The 17358-nt window shown below is 57.2% G+C and overlaps 27 non-coding genes and 5 pseudogenes across 27 annotated transcripts; all 32 read left to right on the forward strand.

Moving 5' to 3' along the window:
• Positions 1–409: 409 nt before the first annotated feature.
• On the forward strand, positions 410–528 carry LOC149850493 (5S ribosomal RNA). The gene has a single exon (XR_016437523.1). It is a non-coding gene; the product is annotated as a 5S ribosomal RNA (ribosomal RNA).
• A 410-nt stretch (positions 529–938) lies between these two features.
• Positions 939–1057, forward strand: LOC149850494 (5S ribosomal RNA). Its single transcript, XR_016434419.1, has one exon. It is a non-coding gene; the product is annotated as a 5S ribosomal RNA (ribosomal RNA).
• Positions 1058–1479: 422 nt separating this feature from the next.
• Positions 1480–1598, forward strand: LOC149850495 (5S ribosomal RNA). Its single transcript, XR_016427061.1, has one exon. It is a non-coding gene; the product is annotated as a 5S ribosomal RNA (ribosomal RNA).
• A 423-nt stretch (positions 1599–2021) lies between these two features.
• Positions 2022–2140, forward strand: LOC149850496 (5S ribosomal RNA; annotated as a pseudogene).
• Positions 2141–2563: 423 nt separating this feature from the next.
• LOC149850497 (5S ribosomal RNA) lies at positions 2564–2682 on the forward strand. The gene has a single exon (XR_016434122.1). It is a non-coding gene; the product is annotated as a 5S ribosomal RNA (ribosomal RNA).
• A 423-nt stretch (positions 2683–3105) lies between these two features.
• On the forward strand, positions 3106–3224 carry LOC149850498 (5S ribosomal RNA). Its single transcript, XR_016433782.1, has one exon. It is a non-coding gene; the product is annotated as a 5S ribosomal RNA (ribosomal RNA).
• Positions 3225–3647: 423 nt separating this feature from the next.
• Positions 3648–3766, forward strand: LOC149850499 (5S ribosomal RNA). Its single transcript, XR_016425719.1, has one exon. It is a non-coding gene; the product is annotated as a 5S ribosomal RNA (ribosomal RNA).
• A 410-nt stretch (positions 3767–4176) lies between these two features.
• Positions 4177–4295, forward strand: LOC149850500 (5S ribosomal RNA). Its single transcript, XR_016437534.1, has one exon. It is a non-coding gene; the product is annotated as a 5S ribosomal RNA (ribosomal RNA).
• Positions 4296–4718: 423 nt separating this feature from the next.
• Positions 4719–4837, forward strand: LOC149850501 (5S ribosomal RNA). Its single transcript, XR_016426191.1, has one exon. It is a non-coding gene; the product is annotated as a 5S ribosomal RNA (ribosomal RNA).
• Positions 4838–5247: 410 nt separating this feature from the next.
• LOC149850502 (5S ribosomal RNA) lies at positions 5248–5366 on the forward strand. Its single transcript, XR_016434420.1, has one exon. It is a non-coding gene; the product is annotated as a 5S ribosomal RNA (ribosomal RNA).
• Positions 5367–5788: 422 nt separating this feature from the next.
• Positions 5789–5907, forward strand: LOC149850503 (5S ribosomal RNA). The gene has a single exon (XR_016427062.1). It is a non-coding gene; the product is annotated as a 5S ribosomal RNA (ribosomal RNA).
• Positions 5908–6330: 423 nt separating this feature from the next.
• On the forward strand, positions 6331–6449 carry LOC149850504 (5S ribosomal RNA; annotated as a pseudogene).
• Positions 6450–6872: 423 nt separating this feature from the next.
• LOC149850505 (5S ribosomal RNA) lies at positions 6873–6991 on the forward strand. The gene has a single exon (XR_016434123.1). It is a non-coding gene; the product is annotated as a 5S ribosomal RNA (ribosomal RNA).
• A 423-nt stretch (positions 6992–7414) lies between these two features.
• On the forward strand, positions 7415–7533 carry LOC149850506 (5S ribosomal RNA). Its single transcript, XR_016425724.1, has one exon. It is a non-coding gene; the product is annotated as a 5S ribosomal RNA (ribosomal RNA).
• Positions 7534–7943: 410 nt separating this feature from the next.
• On the forward strand, positions 7944–8062 carry LOC149850507 (5S ribosomal RNA). Its single transcript, XR_016437545.1, has one exon. It is a non-coding gene; the product is annotated as a 5S ribosomal RNA (ribosomal RNA).
• A 423-nt stretch (positions 8063–8485) lies between these two features.
• Positions 8486–8604, forward strand: LOC149850508 (5S ribosomal RNA). Its single transcript, XR_016435079.1, has one exon. It is a non-coding gene; the product is annotated as a 5S ribosomal RNA (ribosomal RNA).
• A 422-nt stretch (positions 8605–9026) lies between these two features.
• On the forward strand, positions 9027–9145 carry LOC149850509 (5S ribosomal RNA). Its single transcript, XR_016427064.1, has one exon. It is a non-coding gene; the product is annotated as a 5S ribosomal RNA (ribosomal RNA).
• A 423-nt stretch (positions 9146–9568) lies between these two features.
• Positions 9569–9687, forward strand: LOC149850510 (5S ribosomal RNA; annotated as a pseudogene).
• Positions 9688–10110: 423 nt separating this feature from the next.
• Positions 10111–10229, forward strand: LOC149850511 (5S ribosomal RNA). The gene has a single exon (XR_016434124.1). It is a non-coding gene; the product is annotated as a 5S ribosomal RNA (ribosomal RNA).
• A 423-nt stretch (positions 10230–10652) lies between these two features.
• LOC149850512 (5S ribosomal RNA) lies at positions 10653–10771 on the forward strand. The gene has a single exon (XR_016433783.1). It is a non-coding gene; the product is annotated as a 5S ribosomal RNA (ribosomal RNA).
• Positions 10772–11194: 423 nt separating this feature from the next.
• Positions 11195–11313, forward strand: LOC149850513 (5S ribosomal RNA). Its single transcript, XR_016425728.1, has one exon. It is a non-coding gene; the product is annotated as a 5S ribosomal RNA (ribosomal RNA).
• A 410-nt stretch (positions 11314–11723) lies between these two features.
• On the forward strand, positions 11724–11842 carry LOC149850514 (5S ribosomal RNA). Its single transcript, XR_016437556.1, has one exon. It is a non-coding gene; the product is annotated as a 5S ribosomal RNA (ribosomal RNA).
• Positions 11843–12265: 423 nt separating this feature from the next.
• Positions 12266–12384, forward strand: LOC149850515 (5S ribosomal RNA). The gene has a single exon (XR_016435080.1). It is a non-coding gene; the product is annotated as a 5S ribosomal RNA (ribosomal RNA).
• Positions 12385–12806: 422 nt separating this feature from the next.
• Positions 12807–12925, forward strand: LOC149850516 (5S ribosomal RNA). Its single transcript, XR_016427065.1, has one exon. It is a non-coding gene; the product is annotated as a 5S ribosomal RNA (ribosomal RNA).
• A 423-nt stretch (positions 12926–13348) lies between these two features.
• On the forward strand, positions 13349–13467 carry LOC149850517 (5S ribosomal RNA; annotated as a pseudogene).
• A 423-nt stretch (positions 13468–13890) lies between these two features.
• On the forward strand, positions 13891–14009 carry LOC149850518 (5S ribosomal RNA; annotated as a pseudogene).
• A 423-nt stretch (positions 14010–14432) lies between these two features.
• LOC149850519 (5S ribosomal RNA) lies at positions 14433–14551 on the forward strand. Its single transcript, XR_016433785.1, has one exon. It is a non-coding gene; the product is annotated as a 5S ribosomal RNA (ribosomal RNA).
• Positions 14552–14974: 423 nt separating this feature from the next.
• On the forward strand, positions 14975–15093 carry LOC149850520 (5S ribosomal RNA). The gene has a single exon (XR_016425730.1). It is a non-coding gene; the product is annotated as a 5S ribosomal RNA (ribosomal RNA).
• Positions 15094–15503: 410 nt separating this feature from the next.
• LOC149850521 (5S ribosomal RNA) lies at positions 15504–15622 on the forward strand. Its single transcript, XR_016437567.1, has one exon. It is a non-coding gene; the product is annotated as a 5S ribosomal RNA (ribosomal RNA).
• A 423-nt stretch (positions 15623–16045) lies between these two features.
• LOC149850522 (5S ribosomal RNA) lies at positions 16046–16164 on the forward strand. Its single transcript, XR_016426192.1, has one exon. It is a non-coding gene; the product is annotated as a 5S ribosomal RNA (ribosomal RNA).
• A 410-nt stretch (positions 16165–16574) lies between these two features.
• On the forward strand, positions 16575–16693 carry LOC149850523 (5S ribosomal RNA). The gene has a single exon (XR_016434422.1). It is a non-coding gene; the product is annotated as a 5S ribosomal RNA (ribosomal RNA).
• Positions 16694–17115: 422 nt separating this feature from the next.
• On the forward strand, positions 17116–17234 carry LOC149850524 (5S ribosomal RNA). The gene has a single exon (XR_016427067.1). It is a non-coding gene; the product is annotated as a 5S ribosomal RNA (ribosomal RNA).
• Positions 17235–17358: the final 124 nt, after the last annotated feature.

The raw sequence follows: 17358 nt of genomic DNA on the forward strand, positions 1-17358 counted from the left end.
TTTTTGCCTTCGGCGCTTTTTTGTCGTCGGCACCAACCTCCGACCTTCTTTTCACTTCCCGCAACACACCGTATCTGATCCATCGAGGTCTTCTGCTTCCCTTTCACCCTCGCCTTGCGCGCCGCAGCGCCGGCACCCGACACGAGCCGCGGCGTGCGACAAACGCAGCAGTTCCGGCTCGCCAGACCGTAACTTGGCACGCCGATGTCGAAATTCGGCGATTTTCCTGGCCACGGAAAGCTCGTTCCGCTGGCTACGACGTGACGAACAGACGAAGTCGGTTCGGGACCGTTTTAGATGCCGTTTAAGATCATTTCGGGCGTTTCTATGATGACTAGTCGGTTTGTGCGTTGCGGCCCCCACGGCTCCCGCGTGAGGCATAAGAGCATTTTTTCGCGCAACATGTAACGGGTGCGATCATACCAGCACTAAAGCACCGGATCCCATCAGAACTCTGAAGTTAAGCGTGCTTGAGCGAGAGTAGTACTGGGATGGGTGACCTCCTGGGAAGTCCTTGTGTTGCACTCTCTTTTTGCCTTCGGCGCTTTTTTGTCGTCGGCACCAACCTCCGACCTTCTTTTCACTTCCCGCAACACACCGTATCTGATCCATCGAGGTCTTCTGCTTCCCTTTCACCCTCGCCTTGCGCGCCGCAGCGCCGGCACCCGACACGAGCCGCGGCGTGCGACAAACGCAGCAGTTCCGGCTCGCCGGACCGTAACTTGGCACGCCGATGTCGAAATTCGGCGATTTTCCTGGCCACGGAAAGCTCGTTCCGCTGGCTACGACGTGACGAAAAGACGAAGTCGGTTCGGGACCGTTTCAGATGCCGTTTAAGCTCATTTCGGGCGTTTCTATGACGGCTAGTCGGTTTGTGCGTTGCGGCCCCCACGGCTCCCGCGTGAGGCATAAGAGCATTTTTTCGCGCAACATGTAACGGGTGCGATCATACCAGCACTAAAGCACCGGATCCCATCAGAACTCTGAAGTTAAGCGTGCTTGAGCAAGAGTAGTACTGGGATGGGTGACCTCCTGGGAAGTCCTTGTGTTGCACTCTCTTTTTGCCTTCGGCGCTTTTTTGTCGTCGGCACCAACCTCCGACCTTCTTTTCACTTCCCGCAACACACCGTATCTGATCCATCGAGGTCTTCTGCTTCCCTTTCACCCTCGCCTAACGCGCCGCAGCGCCGGCACCCGACACGAGCCGCGGCGTGCGACAAACGCAGCAGTTCCGGCTCGCCGGACCGTAACTTGGCACGCCGATGTCGAAATTCGGCGATTTTCCTGGCCACGGAAAGCACGTTCCGCTGGCTACGACGTGACGAACAGACGAAGTCGGTTCGGGACCGTTTCAGATGCCGTTTAAGCTCGTTTCGGGCGTTTTTCGGGGCGTTTCTATGACGGCTAGTCGGTTTGTGCGTTGCGGCCCCCACGGCTCCCGCGTGAGGCATAAGAGCATTTTTTCGCGCAACATGTAACGGGTGCGATCATACCAGCACTAAAGCACCGGATTCCATCAGAACTCCGAAGTTAAGCGTGCTTGGGCGAGAGTAGTACTGGGATGGGTGACCTCCTGGGAAGTCCTCGTGTTGCACTCTCTTTTTGCCTTCGGCGCTTTTTTGTCGTCGGCACCAACCTCCGACCTTCTTTTCACTTCCCGCAACACACCGTATCTGATCCATCGAGGTCTTCTGCTTCCCTTTCACCCTCGCCTTGCGCGCCGCAGCGCCGGCACCCGACACGAGCCGCGGCGTGCGACAAAAGCAGCAGTTCCGGCTCTCCGGACCGTAACTTGGCACGCCGATGTCGGAATTCGGCGATTTTCGTGGCCACGGAAAGCTCGTTCCGCTGGCTACGACGTGGCGAACAGACAAAGTCGGTTCGGGACCGTTTCGGATGCCGTTTAAGCGCGTTTCGGTCGTTTTTCGGGGTCGTTTCTATGACGGCTAGTCGGTTCGTGCGTTGCGGCCCCCACGGCTCCCGCGTGAGGCATAAGAGCATTTTTTCGCGCAACATGTAACGGGTGCGATCATACCAGTTCTAAAGAACCGGATCCCATCAGAACTTCGAAGTTAAGCATGCTTGGGCGAGAGTAGTACTGGGATGGGTGACCTCCTGGGAAGTCCTCGTGTTGCACTCTCTTTTTGCCTTCGACGCTTTTTTGTGGTCGGCACCAACCTCCGACGTTCTTTTCACTTACCGCAACACACCGTATCTGATCCATCGAGGTCTTCTGCTTCCCTTTCACCCTCGCCTTGCGCGCCGCAGCGCCGACACCCGACACGAGCCGCGGCGTGCGACAAAAGCAGCAGTTCCGGCTCGCCGGACCGTAACTTGGCACGCCGATGTCGGAATTCGGCGATTTTTGTGGCCACGGAAAGCTCGTTCCGCTGGCTACGACGTGGCGAACAGACGAAGTCGGTTCGGGACCGTTTCGGATGCCGCGTAAGCTAGTTTCAGTCATTTTTCGGGGCCGTTTCTATGACGGCTAGTCGGTTCGTGCGTTGCGGCCCCCACGGCTCCCGCGTGAGGCATAAGAGCATTTTTTCGCGCAACATGTAACGTGTGCGATCATACCAGCACTAAAGCACCGGATCCCATCAGAACTCCGAAGTTAAGCGTGCTTGGGCGAGAGTATTACTGGAATGGGTGACCTCCTGGGAAGTCCTCGTGTTGCACTCTCTATTTACCTTCGGCGCTTTTTTGTCGTCGGCACCAACCTCCGACCTTCTTTTCACTTACCGCAACACACCGTATCTGATCCATCAAGGTCTTCTGCTTCCCTTTCACCCTCGCCTTGCGCGCCGCAGCGCCCGCACCCGACACGAGCCGCGGCGTGCGACAAAAGCAGCAGTTCCGGCTCTCCGGACTGTAACTTGGCACACCGATGTCGGAATTCGGCGATTTTCGTGGCCACGGAAAGCTCGTTCCGCTGGCTACGACGTGGCGAACAGACGAAGTCGGTTCGGGACCGTTTCGGATGCCGTTTAAGCTAGTTTCAGTCGTTTTTCGGGGCCGTTTCTATGACGGCTAGTCGGTTCGTGCGTTGCGGCCCCCACGGCTCCCGCGTGAGGCATAAGAGCATTTTTTCGCGCAACATGTAACGTGTGCGATCATAGCAGCACTAAAGCACCGGATCCCATCAGAACTCCGAAGTTAAGCGTGCTTGGGCGAGAGTAGTACTGGAATGGGTGACCTCCTGGGAAGTCCTCGTGTTGCACTCTCTATTTACCTTCGGCGCTTTTTTGTCGTCGGCACCAACCTCCGACCTTCTTTTCACTTACCGCAACACACCGTATCTGATCCATCAAGGTCTTCTGCTTCCCTTTCACCCTCGCCTTGCGCGCCGCAGCGCCCGCACCCGACACGAGCCGCGGCGTGCGACAAAAGCAGCAGTTCCGGCTCTCCGGACTGTAACTTGGCACACCGATGTCGGAATTCGGCGATTTTCGTGGCCACGGAAAGCTCGTTCCGCTGGCTACGACGTGGCGAACAGACGAAGTCGGTTCGGGACCGTTTCGGATGCCGTTTAAGCTCATTTCGGGCGTTTTTCGGGGCCGTTTTTATGACGGCTAGTCGGTTCGTGCGTTGCGGCCCCCACGGCTCCCGCGTGAGGCATAAGAGCATTTTTTCGCGCAACATGTAACGGGTGCGATCACACTAGCACTAAAGCACCGGATCCCATTAGAACTCTGAAGTTAAGCGTGCTTGGGCGAGAGTAGTACTGGGATGGGTGACCTCCTGGGAAGTCCTCGTGTTGCACTCTCTTTTTGCCTTCGGCGCTTTTTTGTCGTCGGCACCAACCTCCGACCTTCTTTTCACTTCCCGCAACACACCGTATCTGATCCATCGAGGTCTTCTGCTTCCCTTTCACCCTCGCCTTGCGCGCCGCAGCGCCGGCACCCGACACGAGCCGCGGCGTGCGACAAACGCAGCAGTTCCGGCTCGCCAGACCGTAACTTGGCACGCCGATGTCGAAATTCGGCGATTTTCCTGGCCACGGAAAGCTCGTTCCGCTGGCTACGACGTGACGAACAGACGAAGTCGGTTCGGGACCGTTTTAGATGCCGTTTAAGATCATTTCGGGCGTTTCTATGATGACTAGTCGGTTTGTGCGTTGCGGCCCCCACGGCTCCCGCGTGAGGCATAAGAGCATTTTTTCGCGCAACATGTAACGGGTGCGATCATACCAGCACTAAAGCACCGGATCCCATCAGAACTCTGAAGTTAAGCGTGCTTGAGCGAGAGTAGTACTGGGATGGGTGACCTCCTGGGAAGTCCTTGTGTTGCACTCTCTTTTTGCCTTCGGCGCTTTTTTGTCGTCGGCACCAACCTCCGACCTTCTTTTCACTTCCCGCAACACACCGTATCTGATCCATCGAGGTCTTCTGCTTCCCTTTCACCCTCGCCTTGCGCGCCGCAGCGCCGGCACCCGACACGAGCCGCGGCGTGCGACAAACGCAGCAGTTCCGGCTCGCCGGACCGTAACTTGGCACGCCGATGTCGAAATTCGGCGATTTTCCTGCCCACGGAAAGCACGTTCTGCTGGCTACGACGTGACGAACAGACGAAGTCGGTTCGGGACCGTTTCGGATGCCGTTTAAGCTCATTTCGGGCGTTTTTCGGGGCCGTTTTTATGACGGCTAGTCGGTTCGTGCGTTGCGGCCCCCACGGCTCCCGCGTGAGGCATAAGAGCATTTTTTCGCGCAACATGTAACGGGTGCGATCACACTAGCACTAAAGCACCGGATCCCATCAGAACTCTGAAGTTAAGCGTGCTTGAGCGAGAGTAGTACTGGGATGGGTGACCTCCTGGGAAGTCCTCGTGTTGCACTCTTTTTTTGCCTTCGGCGCTTTTTTGTCGTCGGCACCAACCTCCGACCTTCTTTTCACTTCCCGCAACACACCGTATCTGATCCATCGAGGTCTTCTGCTTCCCTTTCACCCTCGCCTTGCACGCCGCAGCGCCGGCACCCGACACGAGCCGCGGCGTGCGACAAACGCAGCAGTTCCGGCTCGCCGGACCGTAACTTGGCACGCCGATGTCGAAATTCGGCGATTTTCCTGGCCACGGAAAGCTCGTTCCGCTGGCTACGACGTGACGAAAAGACGAAGTCGGTTCGGGACCGTTTCAGATGCCGTTTAAGCTCATTTCGGGCGTTTCTATGACGGCTAGTCGGTTTGTGCGTTGCGGCCCCCACGGCTCCCGCGTGAGGCATAAGAGCATTTTTTCGCGCAACATGTAACGGGTGCGATCATACCAGCACTAAAGCACCGGATCCCATCAGAACTCTGAAGTTAAGCGTGCTTGAGCAAGAGTAGTACTGGGATGGGTGACCTCCTGGGAAGTCCTTGTGTTGCACTCTCTTTTTGCCTTCGGCGCTTTTTTGTCGTCGGCACCAACCTCCGACCTTCTTTTCACTTCCCGCAACACACCGTATCTGATCCATCGAGGTCTTCTGCTTCCCTTTCACCCTCGCCTTGCGCGCCGCAGCGCCGGCACCCGACACGAGCCGCGGCGTGCGACAAACGCAGCAGTTCCGGCTCGCCGGACCGTAACTTGGCACGCCGATGTCGAAATTCGGCGATTTTCCTGGCCACGGAAAGCACGTTCCGCTGGCTACGACGTGACGAACAGACGAAGTCGGTTCGGGACCGTTTCAGATGCCGTTTAAGCTCGTTTCGGGCGTTTTTCGGGGCGTTTCTATGACGGCTAGTCGGTTTGTGCGTTGCGGCCCCCACGGCTCCCGCGTGAGGCATAAGAGCATTTTTTCGCGCAACATGTAACGGGTGCGATCATACCAGCACTAAAGCACCGGATTCCATCAGAACTCCGAAGTTAAGCGTGCTTGGGCGAGAGTAGTACTGGGATGGGTGACCTCCTGGGAAGTCCTCGTGTTGCACTCTCTTTTTGCCTTCGGCGCTTTTTTGTCGTCGGCACCAACCTCCGACCTTCTTTTCACTTCCCGCAACACACCGTATCTGATCCATCGAGGTCTTCTGCTTCCCTTTCACCCTCGCCTTGCGCGCCGCAGCGCCGGCACCCGACACGAGCCGCGGCGTGCGACAAAAGCAGCAGTTCCGGCTCTCCGGACCGTAACTTGGCACGCCGATGTCGGAATTCGGCGATTTTCGTGGCCACGGAAAGCTCGTTCCGCTGGCTACGACGTGGCGAACAGACAAAGTCGGTTCGGGACCGTTTCGGATGCCGTTTAAGCGCGTTTCGGTCGTTTTTCGGGGTCGTTTCTATGACGGCTAGTCGGTTCGTGCGTTGCGGCCCCCACGGCTCCCGCGTGAGGCATAAGAGCATTTTTTCGCGCAACATGTAACGGGTGCGATCATACCAGTTCTAAAGAACCGGATCCCATCAGAACTTCGAAGTTAAGCATGCTTGGGCGAGAGTAGTACTGGGATGGGTGACCTCCTGGGAAGTCCTCGTGTTGCACTCTCTTTTTGCCTTCGACGCTTTTTTGTGGTCGGCACCAACCTCCGACGTTCTTTTCACTTACCGCAACACACCGTATCTGATCCATCGAGGTCTTCTGCTTCCCTTTCACCCTCGCCTTGCGCGCCGCAGCGCCGACACCCGACACGAGCCGCGGCGTGCGACAAAAGCAGCAGTTCCGGCTCGCCGGACCGTAACTTGGCACGCCGATGTCGGAATTCGGCGATTTTTGTGGCCACGGAAAGCTCGTTCCGCTGGCTACGACGTGGCGAACAGACGAAGTCGGTTCGGGACCGTTTCGGATGCCGTGTAAGCTAGTTTCAGTCATTTTTCGGGGCCGTTTCTATGACGGCTAGTCGGTTCGTGCGTTGCGGCCCCCACGGCTCCCGCGTGAGGCATAAGAGCATTTTTTCGCGCAACATGTAACGTGTGCGATCATACCAGCACTAAAGCACCGGATCCCATCAGAACTCCGAAGTTAAGCGTGCTTGGGCGAGAGTATTACTGGAATGGGTGACCTCCTGGGAAGTCCTCGTGTTGCACTCTCTATTTACCTTCGGCGCTTTTTTGTCGTCGGCACCAACCTCCGACCTTCTTTTCACTTACCGCAACACACCGTATCTGATCCATCAAGGTCTTCTGCTTCCCTTTCACCCTCGCCTTGCGCGCCGCAGCGCCCGCACCCGACACGAGCCGCGGCGTGCGACAAAAGCAGCAGTTCCGGCTCTCCGGACTGTAACTTGGCACACCGATGTCGGAATTCGGCGATTTTCGTGGCCACGGAAAGCTCGTTCCGCTGGCTACGACGTGGCGAACAGACGAAGTCGGTTCGGGACCGTTTCGGATGCCGTTTAAGCTCATTTCGGGCGTTTTTCGGGGCCGTTTTTATGACGGCTAGTCGGTTCGTGCGTTGCGGCCCCCACGGCTCCCGCGTGAGGCATAAGAGCATTTTTTCGCGCAACATGTAACGGGTGCGATCACACTAGCACTAAAGCACCGGATCCCATTAGAACTCTGAAGTTAAGCGTGCTTGGGCGAGAGTAGTACTGGGATGGGTGACCTCCTGGGAAGTCCTCGTGTTGCACTCTCTTTTTGCCTTCGGCGCTTTTTTGTCGTCGGCACCAACCTCCGACCTTCTTTTCACTTCCCGCAACACACCGTATCTGATCCATCGAGGTCTTCTGCTTCCCTTTCACCCTCGCCTTGCGCGCCGCAGCGCCGGCACCCGACACGAGCCGCGGCGTGCGACAAACGCAGCAGTTCCGGCTCGCCAGACCGTAACTTGGCACGCCGATGTCGAAATTCGGCGATTTTCCTGGCCACGGAAAGCTCGTTCCGCTGGCTACGACGTGACGAACAGACGAAGTCGGTTCGGGACCGTTTTAGATGCCGTTTAAGATCATTTCGGGCGTTTCTATGATGACTAGTCGGTTTGTGCGTTGCGGCCCCCACGGCTCCCGCGTGAGGCATAAGAGCATTTTTTCGCGCAACATGTAACGGGTGCGATCATACCAGCACTAAAGCACCGGATCCCATCAGAACTCTGAAGTTAAGCGTGCTTGAGCGAGAGTAGTACTGGGATGGGTGACCTCCTGGGAAGTCCTTGTGTTGCACTCTCTTTTTGCCTTCGGCGCTTTTTTGTCGTCGGCACCAACCTCCGACCTTCTTTTCACTTCCCGCAACACACCGTATCTGATCCATCGAGGTCTTCTGCTTCCCTTTCACCCTCGCCTTGCGCGCCGCAGCGCCGGCACCCGACACGAGCCGCGGCGTGCGACAAACGCAGCAGTTCCGGCTCGCCGGACCGTAACTTGGCACGCCGATGTCGAAATTCGGCGATTTTCCTGCCCACGGAAAGCACGTTCTGCTGGCTACGACGTGACGAACAGACGAAGTCGGTTCGGGACCGTTTCGGATGCCGTTTAAGCTCATTTCGGGCGTTTTTCGGGGCCGTTTTTATGACGGCTAGTCGGTTCGTGCGTTGCGGCCCCCACGGCTCCCGCGTGAGGCATAAGAGCATTTTTTCGCGCAACATGTAACGGGTGCGATCACACTAGCACTAAAGCACCGGATCCCATCAGAACTCTGAAGTTAAGCGTGCTTGGGCGAGAGTAGTACTGGGATGGGTGACCTCCTGGGAAGTCCTCGTGTTGCACTCTTTTTTTGCCTTCGGCGCTTTTTTGTCGTCGGCACCAACCTCCGACCTTCTTTTCACTTCCCGCAACACACCGTATCTGATCCATCGAGGTCTTCTGCTTCCCTTTCACCCTCGCCTTGCGCGCCGCAGCGCCGGCACCCGACACGAGCCGCGGCGTGCGACAAACGCAGCAGTTCCGGCTCGCCGGACCGTAACTTGGCACGCCGATGTCGAAATTCGGCGATTTTCCTGGCCACGGAAAGCACGTTCCGCTGGCTACGACGTGACGAACAGACGAAGTCGGTTCGGGACCGTTTCAGATGCCGTTTAAGCTCGTTTCGGGCGTTTTTCGGGGCGTTTCTATGACGGCTAGTCGGTTTGTGCGTTGCGGCCCCCACGTCTCCCGCGTGAGGCATAAGAGCATTTTTTCGCGCAACATGTAACGGGTGCGATCATACCAGCACTAAAGCACCGGATTCCATCAGAACTCCGAAGTTAAGCGTGCTTGGGCGAGAGTAGTACTGGGATGGGTGACCTCCTGGGAAGTCCTCGTGTTGCACTCTCTTTTTGCCTTCGGCGCTTTTTTGTCGTCGGCACCAACCTCCGACCTTCTTTTCACTTCCCGCAACACACCGTATCTGATCCATCGAGGTCTTCTGCTTCCCTTTCACCCTCGCCTTGCGCGCCGCAGCGCCGGCACCCGACACGAGCCGCGGCGTGCGACAAAAGCAGCAGTTCCGGCTCTCCGGACCGTAACTTGGCACGCCGATATCGGAATTCGGCGATTTTCGTGGCCACGGAAAGCTCGTTCCGCTGGCTACGACGTGGCGAACAGACAAAGTCGGTTCGGGACCGTTTCGGATGCCGTTTAAGCGCGTTTCGGTCGTTTTTCGGGGTCGTTTCTATGACGGCTAGTCGGTTCGTGCGTTGCGGCCCCCACGGCTCCCGCGTGAGGCATAAGAGCATTTTTTCGCGCAACATGTAACGGGTGCGATCATACCAGTTCTAAAGAACCGGATCCCATCAGAACTTCGAAGTTAAGCATGCTTGGGCGAGAGTAGTACTGGGATGGGTGACCTCCTGGGAAGTCCTCGTGTTGCACTCTCTTTTTGCCTTCGACGCTTTTTTGTGGTCGGCACCAACCTCCGACGTTCTTTTCACTTACCGCAACACACCGTATCTGATCCATCGAGGTCTTCTGCTTCCCTTTCACCCTCGCCTTGCGCGCCGCAGCGCCGACACCCGACACGAGCCGCGGCGTGCGACAAAAGCAGCAGTTCCGGCTCGCCGGACCGTAACTTGGCACGCCGATGTCGGAATTCGGCGATTTTTGTGGCCACGGAAAGCTCGTTCCGCTGGCTACGACGTGGCGAACAGACGAAGTCGGTTCGGGACCGTTTCGGATGCCGTGTAAGCTAGTTTCAGTCATTTTTCGGGGCCGTTTCTATGACGGCTAGTCGGTTCGTGCGTTGCGGCCCCCACGGCTCCCGCGTGAGGCATAAGAGCATTTTTTCGCGCAACATGTAACGTGTGCGATCATACCAGCACTAAAGCACCGGATCCCATCAGAACTCCGAAGTTAAGCGTGCTTGGGCGAGAGTATTACTGGAATGGGTGACCTCCTGGGAAGTCCTCGTGTTGCACTCTCTATTTACCTTCGGCGCTTTTTTGTCGTCGGCACCAACCTCCGACCTTCTTTTCACTTACCGCAACACACCGTATCTGATCCATCAAGGTCTTCTGCTTCCCTTTCACCCTCGCCTTGCGCGCCGCAGCGCCCGCACCCGACACGAGCCGCGGCGTGCGACAAAAGCAGCAGTTCCGGCATTCCGGACTGTAACTTGGCACACCGATGTCGGAATTCGGCGATTTTCGTGGCCACGGAAAGCTCGTTCCGCTGGCTACGACGTGGCGAACAGACGAAGTCGGTTCGGGACCGTTTCGGATGCCGTTTAAGCTAGTTTCAGTCGTTTTTCGGGGCCGTTTCTATGACGGCTAGTCGGTTCGTGCGTTGCGGCCCCCACGGCTCCCGCGTGAGGCATAAGAGCATTTTTTCGCGCAACATGTAACGTGTGCGATCATAGCAGCACTAAAGCACCGGATCCCATCAGAACTCCGAAGTTAAGCGTGCTTGGGCGAGAGTAGTACTGGAATGGGTGACCTCCTGGGAAGTCCTCGTGTTGCACTCTCTATTTACCTTCGGCGCTTTTTTGTCGTCGGCACCAACCTCCGACCTTCTTTTCACTTACCGCAACACACCGTATCTGATCCATCAAGGTCTTCTGCTTCCCTTTCACCCTCGCCTTGCGCGCCGCAGCGCCCGCACCCGACACGAGCCGCGGCGTGCGACAAAAGCAGCAGTTCCGGCTCTCCGGACTGTAACTTGGCACACCGATGTCGGAATTCGGCGATTTTCGTGGCCACGGAAAGCTCGTTCCGCTGGCTACGACGTGGCGAACAGACGAAGTCAGTTCGGGACCGTTTCGGATGCCGTTTAAGCTCATTTCGGGCGTTTTTCGGGGCCGTTTTTATGACGGCTAGTCGGTTCGTGCGTTGCGGCCCCCACGGCTCCCGCGTGAGGCATAAGAGCATTTTTTCGCGCAACATGTAACGGGTGCGATCACACTAGCACTAAAGCACCGGATCCCATTAGAACTCTGAAGTTAAGCGTGCTTGGGCGAGAGTAGTACTGGGATGGGTGACCTCCTGGGAAGTCCTCGTGTTGCACTCTCTTTTTGCCTTCGGCGCTTTTTTGTCGTCGGCACCAACCTCCGACCTTCTTTTCACTTCCCGCAACACACCGTATCTGATCCATCGAGGTCTTCTGCTTCCCTTTCACCCTCGCCTTGCGCGCCGCAGCGCCGGCACCCGACACGAGCCGCGGCGTGCGACAAACGCAGCAGTTCCGGCTCGCCAGACCGTAACTTGGCACGCCGATGTCGAAATTCGGCGATTTTCCTGGCCACGGAAAGCTCGTTCCGCTGGCTACGACGTGACGAACAGACGAAGTCGGTTCGGGACCGTTTTAGATGCCGTTTAAGATCATTTCGGGCGTTTCTATGATGACTAGTCGGTTTGTGCGTTGCGGCCCCCACGGCTCCCGCGTGAGGCATAAGAGCATTTTTTCGCGCAACATGTAACGGGTGCGATCATACCAGCACTAAAGCACCGGATCCCATCAGAACTCTGAAGTTAAGCGTGCTTGAGCGAGAGTAGTACTGGGATGGGTGACCTCCTGGGAAGTCCTTGTGTTGCACTCTCTTTTTGCCTTCGGCGCTTTTTTGTCGTCGGCACCAACCTCCGACCTTCTTTTCACTTCCCGCAACACACCGTATCTGATCCATCGAGGTCTTCTGCTTCCCTTTCACCCTCGCCTTGCGCGCCGCAGCGCCGGCACCCGACACGAGCCGCGGCGTGCGACAAACGCAGCAGTTCCGGCTCGCCGGACCGTAACTTGGCACGCCGATGTCGAAATTCGGCGATTTTCCTGCCCACGGAAAGCACGTTCTGCTGGCTACGACGTGACGAACAGACGAAGTCGGTTCGGGACCGTTTCGGATGCCGTTTAAGCTCATTTCGGGCGTTTTTCGGGGCCGTTTTTATGACGGCTAGTCGGTTCGTGCGTTGCGGCCCCCACGGCTCCCGCGTGAGGCATAAGAGCATTTTTTCGCGCAACATGTAACGGGTGCGATCACACTAGCACTAAAGCACCGGATCCCATCAGAACTCTGAAGTTAAGCGTGCTTGGGCGAGAGTAGTACTGGGATGGGTGACCTCCTGGGAAGTCCTCGTGTTGCACTCTTTTTTTGCCTTCGGCGCTTTTTTGTCGTCGGCACCAACCTCCGACCTTCTTTTCACTTCCCGCAACACACCGTATCTGATCCATCGAGGTCTTCTGCTTCCCTTTCACCCTCGCCTTGCGCGCCGCAGCGCCGGCACCCGACACGAGCCGCGGCGTGCGACAAACGCAGCAGTTCCGGCTCGCCGGACCGTAACTTGGCACGCCGATGTCGAAATTCGGCGATTTTCCTGGCCACGGAAAGCACGTTCCGCTGGCTACGACGTGACGAACAGACGAAGTCGGTTCGGGACCGTTTCAGATGCCGTTTAAGCTCGTTTCGGGCGTTTTTCGGGGCGTTTCTATGACGGCTAGTCGGTTTGTGCGTTGCGGCCCCCACGGCTCCCGCGTGAGGCATAAGAGCATTTTTTCGCGCAACATGTAACGGGTGCGATCATACCAGCACTAAAGCACCGGATTCCATCAGAACTCCGAAGTTAAGCGTGCTTGGGCGAGAGTAGTACTGGGATGGGTGACCTCCTGGGAAGTCCTCGTGTTGCACTCTCTTTTTGCCTTCGGCGCTTTTTTGTCGTCGGCACCAACCTCCGACCTTCTTTTCACTTCCCGCAACACACCGTATCTGATCCATCGAGGTCTTCTGCTTCCCTTTCACCCTCGCCTTGCGCGCCGCAGCGCCGGCACCCGACACGAGCCGCGGCGTGCGACAAAAGCAGCAGTTCCGGCTCTCCGGACCGTAACTTGGCACGCCGATGTCGGAATTCGGCGATTTTCGTGGCCACGGAAAGCTCGTTCCGCTGGCTACGACGTGGCGAACAGACAAAGTCGGTTCGGGACCGTTTCGGATGCCGTTTAAGCGCGTTTCGGTCGTTTTTCGGGGTCGTTTCTATGACGGCTAGTCGGTTCGTGCGTTGCGGCCCCCACGGCTCCCGCGTGAGGCATAAGAGCATTTTTTCGCGCAACATGTAACGGGTGCGATCATACCAGTTCTAAAGAACCGGATCCCATCAGAACTTCGAAGTTAAGCATGCTTGGGCGAGAGTAGTACTGGGATGGGTGACCTCCTGGGAAGTCCTCGTGTTGCACTCTCTTTTTGCCTTCGACGCTTTTTTGTGGTCGGCACCAACCTCCGACGTTCTTTTCACTTACCGCAACACACCGTATCTGATCCATCGAGGTCTTCTGCTTCCCTTTCACCCTCGCCTTGCGCGCCGCAGCGCCGACACCCGACACGAGCCGCGGCGTGCGACAAAAGCAGCAGTTCCGGCTCGCCGGACCGTAACTTGGCACGCCGATGTCGGAATTCGGCGATTTTTGTGGCCACGGAAAGCTCGTTCCGCTGGCTACGACGTGGCGAACAGACGAAGTCGGTTCGGGACCGTTTCGGATGCCGTGTAAGCTAGTTTCAGTCATTTTTCGGGGCCGTTTCTATGACGGCTAGTCGGTTCGTGCGTTGCGGCCCCCACGGCTCCCGCGTGAGGCATAAGAGCATTTTTTCGCGCAACATGTAACGTGTGCGATCATACCAGCACTAAAGCACCGGATCCCATCAGAACAACGAAGTTAAGCGTGCTTGGAAGAGAGTATTACTGGAATGGGTGACCTCCTGGGAAGTCCTCGTGTTGCACTCTCTATTTACCTTCGGCGCTTTTTTGTCGTCGGCACCAACCTCCGACCTTCTTTTCACTTACCGCAACACACCGTATCTGATCCATCAAGGTCTTCTGCTTCCCTTTCACCCTCGCCTTGCGCGCCGCAGCGCCCGCACCCGACACGAGCCGCGGCGTGCGACAAAAGCAGCAGTTCCGGCTCTCCGGACTGTAACTTGGCACACCGATGTCGGAATTCGGCGATTTTCGTGGCCACGGAAAGCTCGTTCCGCTGGCTACGACGTGGCGAACAGACGAAGTCGGTTCGGGACCGTTTCGGATGCCGTTTAAGCTAGTTTCAGTCGTTTTTCGGGGCCGTTTCTATGACGGCTAGTCGGTTCGTGCGTTGCGGCCCCCACGGCTCCCGCGTGAGGCATAAGAGCATTTTTTCGCGCAACATGTAACGTGTGCGATCATAGCAGCACTAAAGCACCGGATCCCATCAGAACTCCGAAGTTAAGCGTGCTTGGGCGAGAGTAGTACTGGAATGGGTGACCTCCTGGGAAGTCCTCGTGTTGCACTCTCTATTTACCTTCGGCGCTTTTTTGTCGTCGGCACCAACCTCCGACCTTCTTTTCACTTACCGCAACACACCGTATCTGATCCATCAAGGTCTTCTGCTTCCCTTTCACCCTCGCCTTGCGCGCCGCAGCGCCCGCACCCGACACGAGCCGCGGCGTGCGACAAAAGCAGCAGTTCCGGCTCTCCGGACTGTAACTTGGCACACCGATGTCGGAATTCGGCGATTTTCGTGGCCACGGAAAGCTCGTTCCGCTGGCTACGACGTGGCGAACAGACAAAGTCGGTTCGGGACCGTTTCGGATGCCGTTTAAGCTCATTTCGGGCGTTTTTCGGGGCCGTTTTTATGACGGCTAGTCGGTTCGTGCGTTGCGGCCCCCACGGCTCCCGCGTGAGGCATAAGAGCATTTTTTCGCGCAACATGTAACGGGTGCGATCACACTAGCACTAAAGCACCGGATCCCATTAGAACTCTGAAGTTAAGCGTGCTTGGGCGAGAGTAGTACTGGGATGGGTGACCTCCTGGGAAGTCCTCGTGTTGCACTCTCTTTTTGCCTTCGGCGCTTTTTTGTCGTCGGCACCAACCTCCGACCTTCTTTTCACTTCCCGCAACACACCGTATCTGATCCATCGAGGTCTTCTGCTTCCCTTTCACCCTCGCCTTGCGCGCCGCAGCGCCGGCACCCGACACGAGCCGCGGCGTGCGACAAACGCAGCAGTTCCGGCTCGCCAGACCGTAACTTGGCACGCCGATGTCGAAATTCGGCGATTTTCCTGGCCACGGAAAGCTCGTTCCGCTGGCTACGACGTGACGAACAGACGAAGTCGGTTCGGGACCGTTTTAGATGCCGTTTAAGATCATTTCGGGCGTTTCTATGATGACTAGTCGGTTTGTGCGTTGCGGCCCCCACGGCTCCCGCGTGAGGCATAAGAGCATTTTTTCGCGCAACATGTAACGGGTGCGATCATACCAGCACTAAAGCACCGGATCCCATCAGAACTCTGAAGTTAAGCGTGCTTGAGCGAGAGTAGTACTGGGATGGGTGACCTCCTGGGAAGTCCTTGTGTTGCACTCTCTTTTTGCCTTCGGCGCTTTTTTGTCGTCGGCACCAACCTCCGACCTTCTTTTCACTTCCCGCAACACACCGTATCTGATCCATCGAGGTCTTCTGCTTCCCTTTCACCCTCGCCTTGCGCGCCGCAGCGCCGGCACCCGACACGAGCCGCGGCGTGCGACAAACGCAGCAGTTCCGGCTCGCCGGACCGTAACTTGGCACGCCGATGTCGAAATTCGGCGATTTTCCTGCCCACGGAAAGCACGTTCTGCTGGCTACGACGTGACGAACAGACGAAGTCGGTTCGGGACCGTTTCGGATGCCGTTTAAGCTCATTTCGGGCGTTTTTCGGGGCCGTTTTTATGACGGCTAGTCGGTTCGTGCGTTGCGGCCCCCACGGCTCCCGCGTGAGGCATAAGAGCATTTTTTCGCGCAACATGTAACGGGTGCGATCACACTAGCACTAAAGCACCGGATCCCATCAGAACTCTGAAGTTAAGCGTGCTTGAGCGAGAGTAGTACTGGGATGGGTGACCTCCTGGGAAGTCCTCGTGTTGCACTCTTTTTTTGCCTTCGGCGCTTTTTTGTCGTCGGCACCAACCTCCGACCTTCTTTTCACTTCCCGCAACACACCGTATCTGATCCATCCAGGTCTTCTGCTTCCCTTTCACCCTCGCCTTGCACGCCGCAGCGCCGGCACCCGACACGAGCCGCGGCGTGCGACAAACGCAGCAGTTCCGGCTCGCCGGACCGTAACTTGGCACGCCGATGTCGAAATTCGGCGATTTTCCTGGCCACGGAAAGCTCGTTCCGCTGGCTACGACGTGACGAAAAGACGAAGTCGGTTCGGGACCGTTTCAGATGCCGTTTAAGCTCATTTCGGGCGTTTCTATGACGGCTAGTCGGTTTGTGCGTTGCGGCCCCCACGGCTCCCGCGTGAGGCATAAGAGCATTTTTTCGCGCAACATGTAACGGGTGCGATCATACCAGCACTAAAGCACCGGATCCCATCAGAACTCTGAAGTTAAGCGTGCTTGAGCAAGAGTAGTACTGGGATGGGTGACCTCCTGGGAAGTCCTTGTGTTGCACTCTCTTTTTGCCTTCGGCGCTTTTTTGTCGTCGGCACCAACCTCCGACCTTCTTTTCACTTCCCGCAACACACCGTATCTGATCCATCGAGGTCTTCTGCTTCCCTTTCACCCTCGCCTTGCGCGCCGCAGCGCCGGCACCCGACACGAGCCGCGGCGTGCGACAAACGCAGCAGTTCCGGCTCGCCGGACCGTAACTTGGCACGCCGATGTCGAAATTCGGCGATTTTCCTGGCCACGGAAAGCACGTTCCGCTGGCTACGACGTGACGAACAGACGAAGTCGGTTCGGGACCGTTTCAGATGCCGTTTAAGCTCGTTTCGGGCGTTTTTCGGGGCGTTTCTATGACGGCTAGTCGGTTTGTGCGTTGCGGCCCCCACGGCTCCCGCGTGAGGCATAAGAGCATTTTTTCGCGCAACATGTAACGGGTGCGATCATACCAGCACTAAAGCACCGGATTCCATCAGAACTCCGAAGTTAAGCGTGCTTGGGCGAGAGTAGTACTGGGATGGGTGACCTCCTGGGAAGTCCTCGTGTTGCACTCTCTTTTTGCCTTCGGCGCTTTTTTGTCGTCGGCACCAACCTCCGACCTTCTTTTCACTTCCCGCAACACACCGTATCTGATCCATCGAGGTCTTCTGCTTCCCTTTCACCCTCGCCTTGCGCGCC

This window comes from Nuphar pumila, chromosome 1 (genome assembly GCF_984573655.1).
Source record: "Nuphar pumila chromosome 1, dmNupPumi1.hap1.1, whole genome shotgun sequence".
In the NCBI taxonomy this organism is placed as follows: Eukaryota; Viridiplantae; Streptophyta; class Magnoliopsida; order Nymphaeales; family Nymphaeaceae; genus Nuphar; species Nuphar pumila.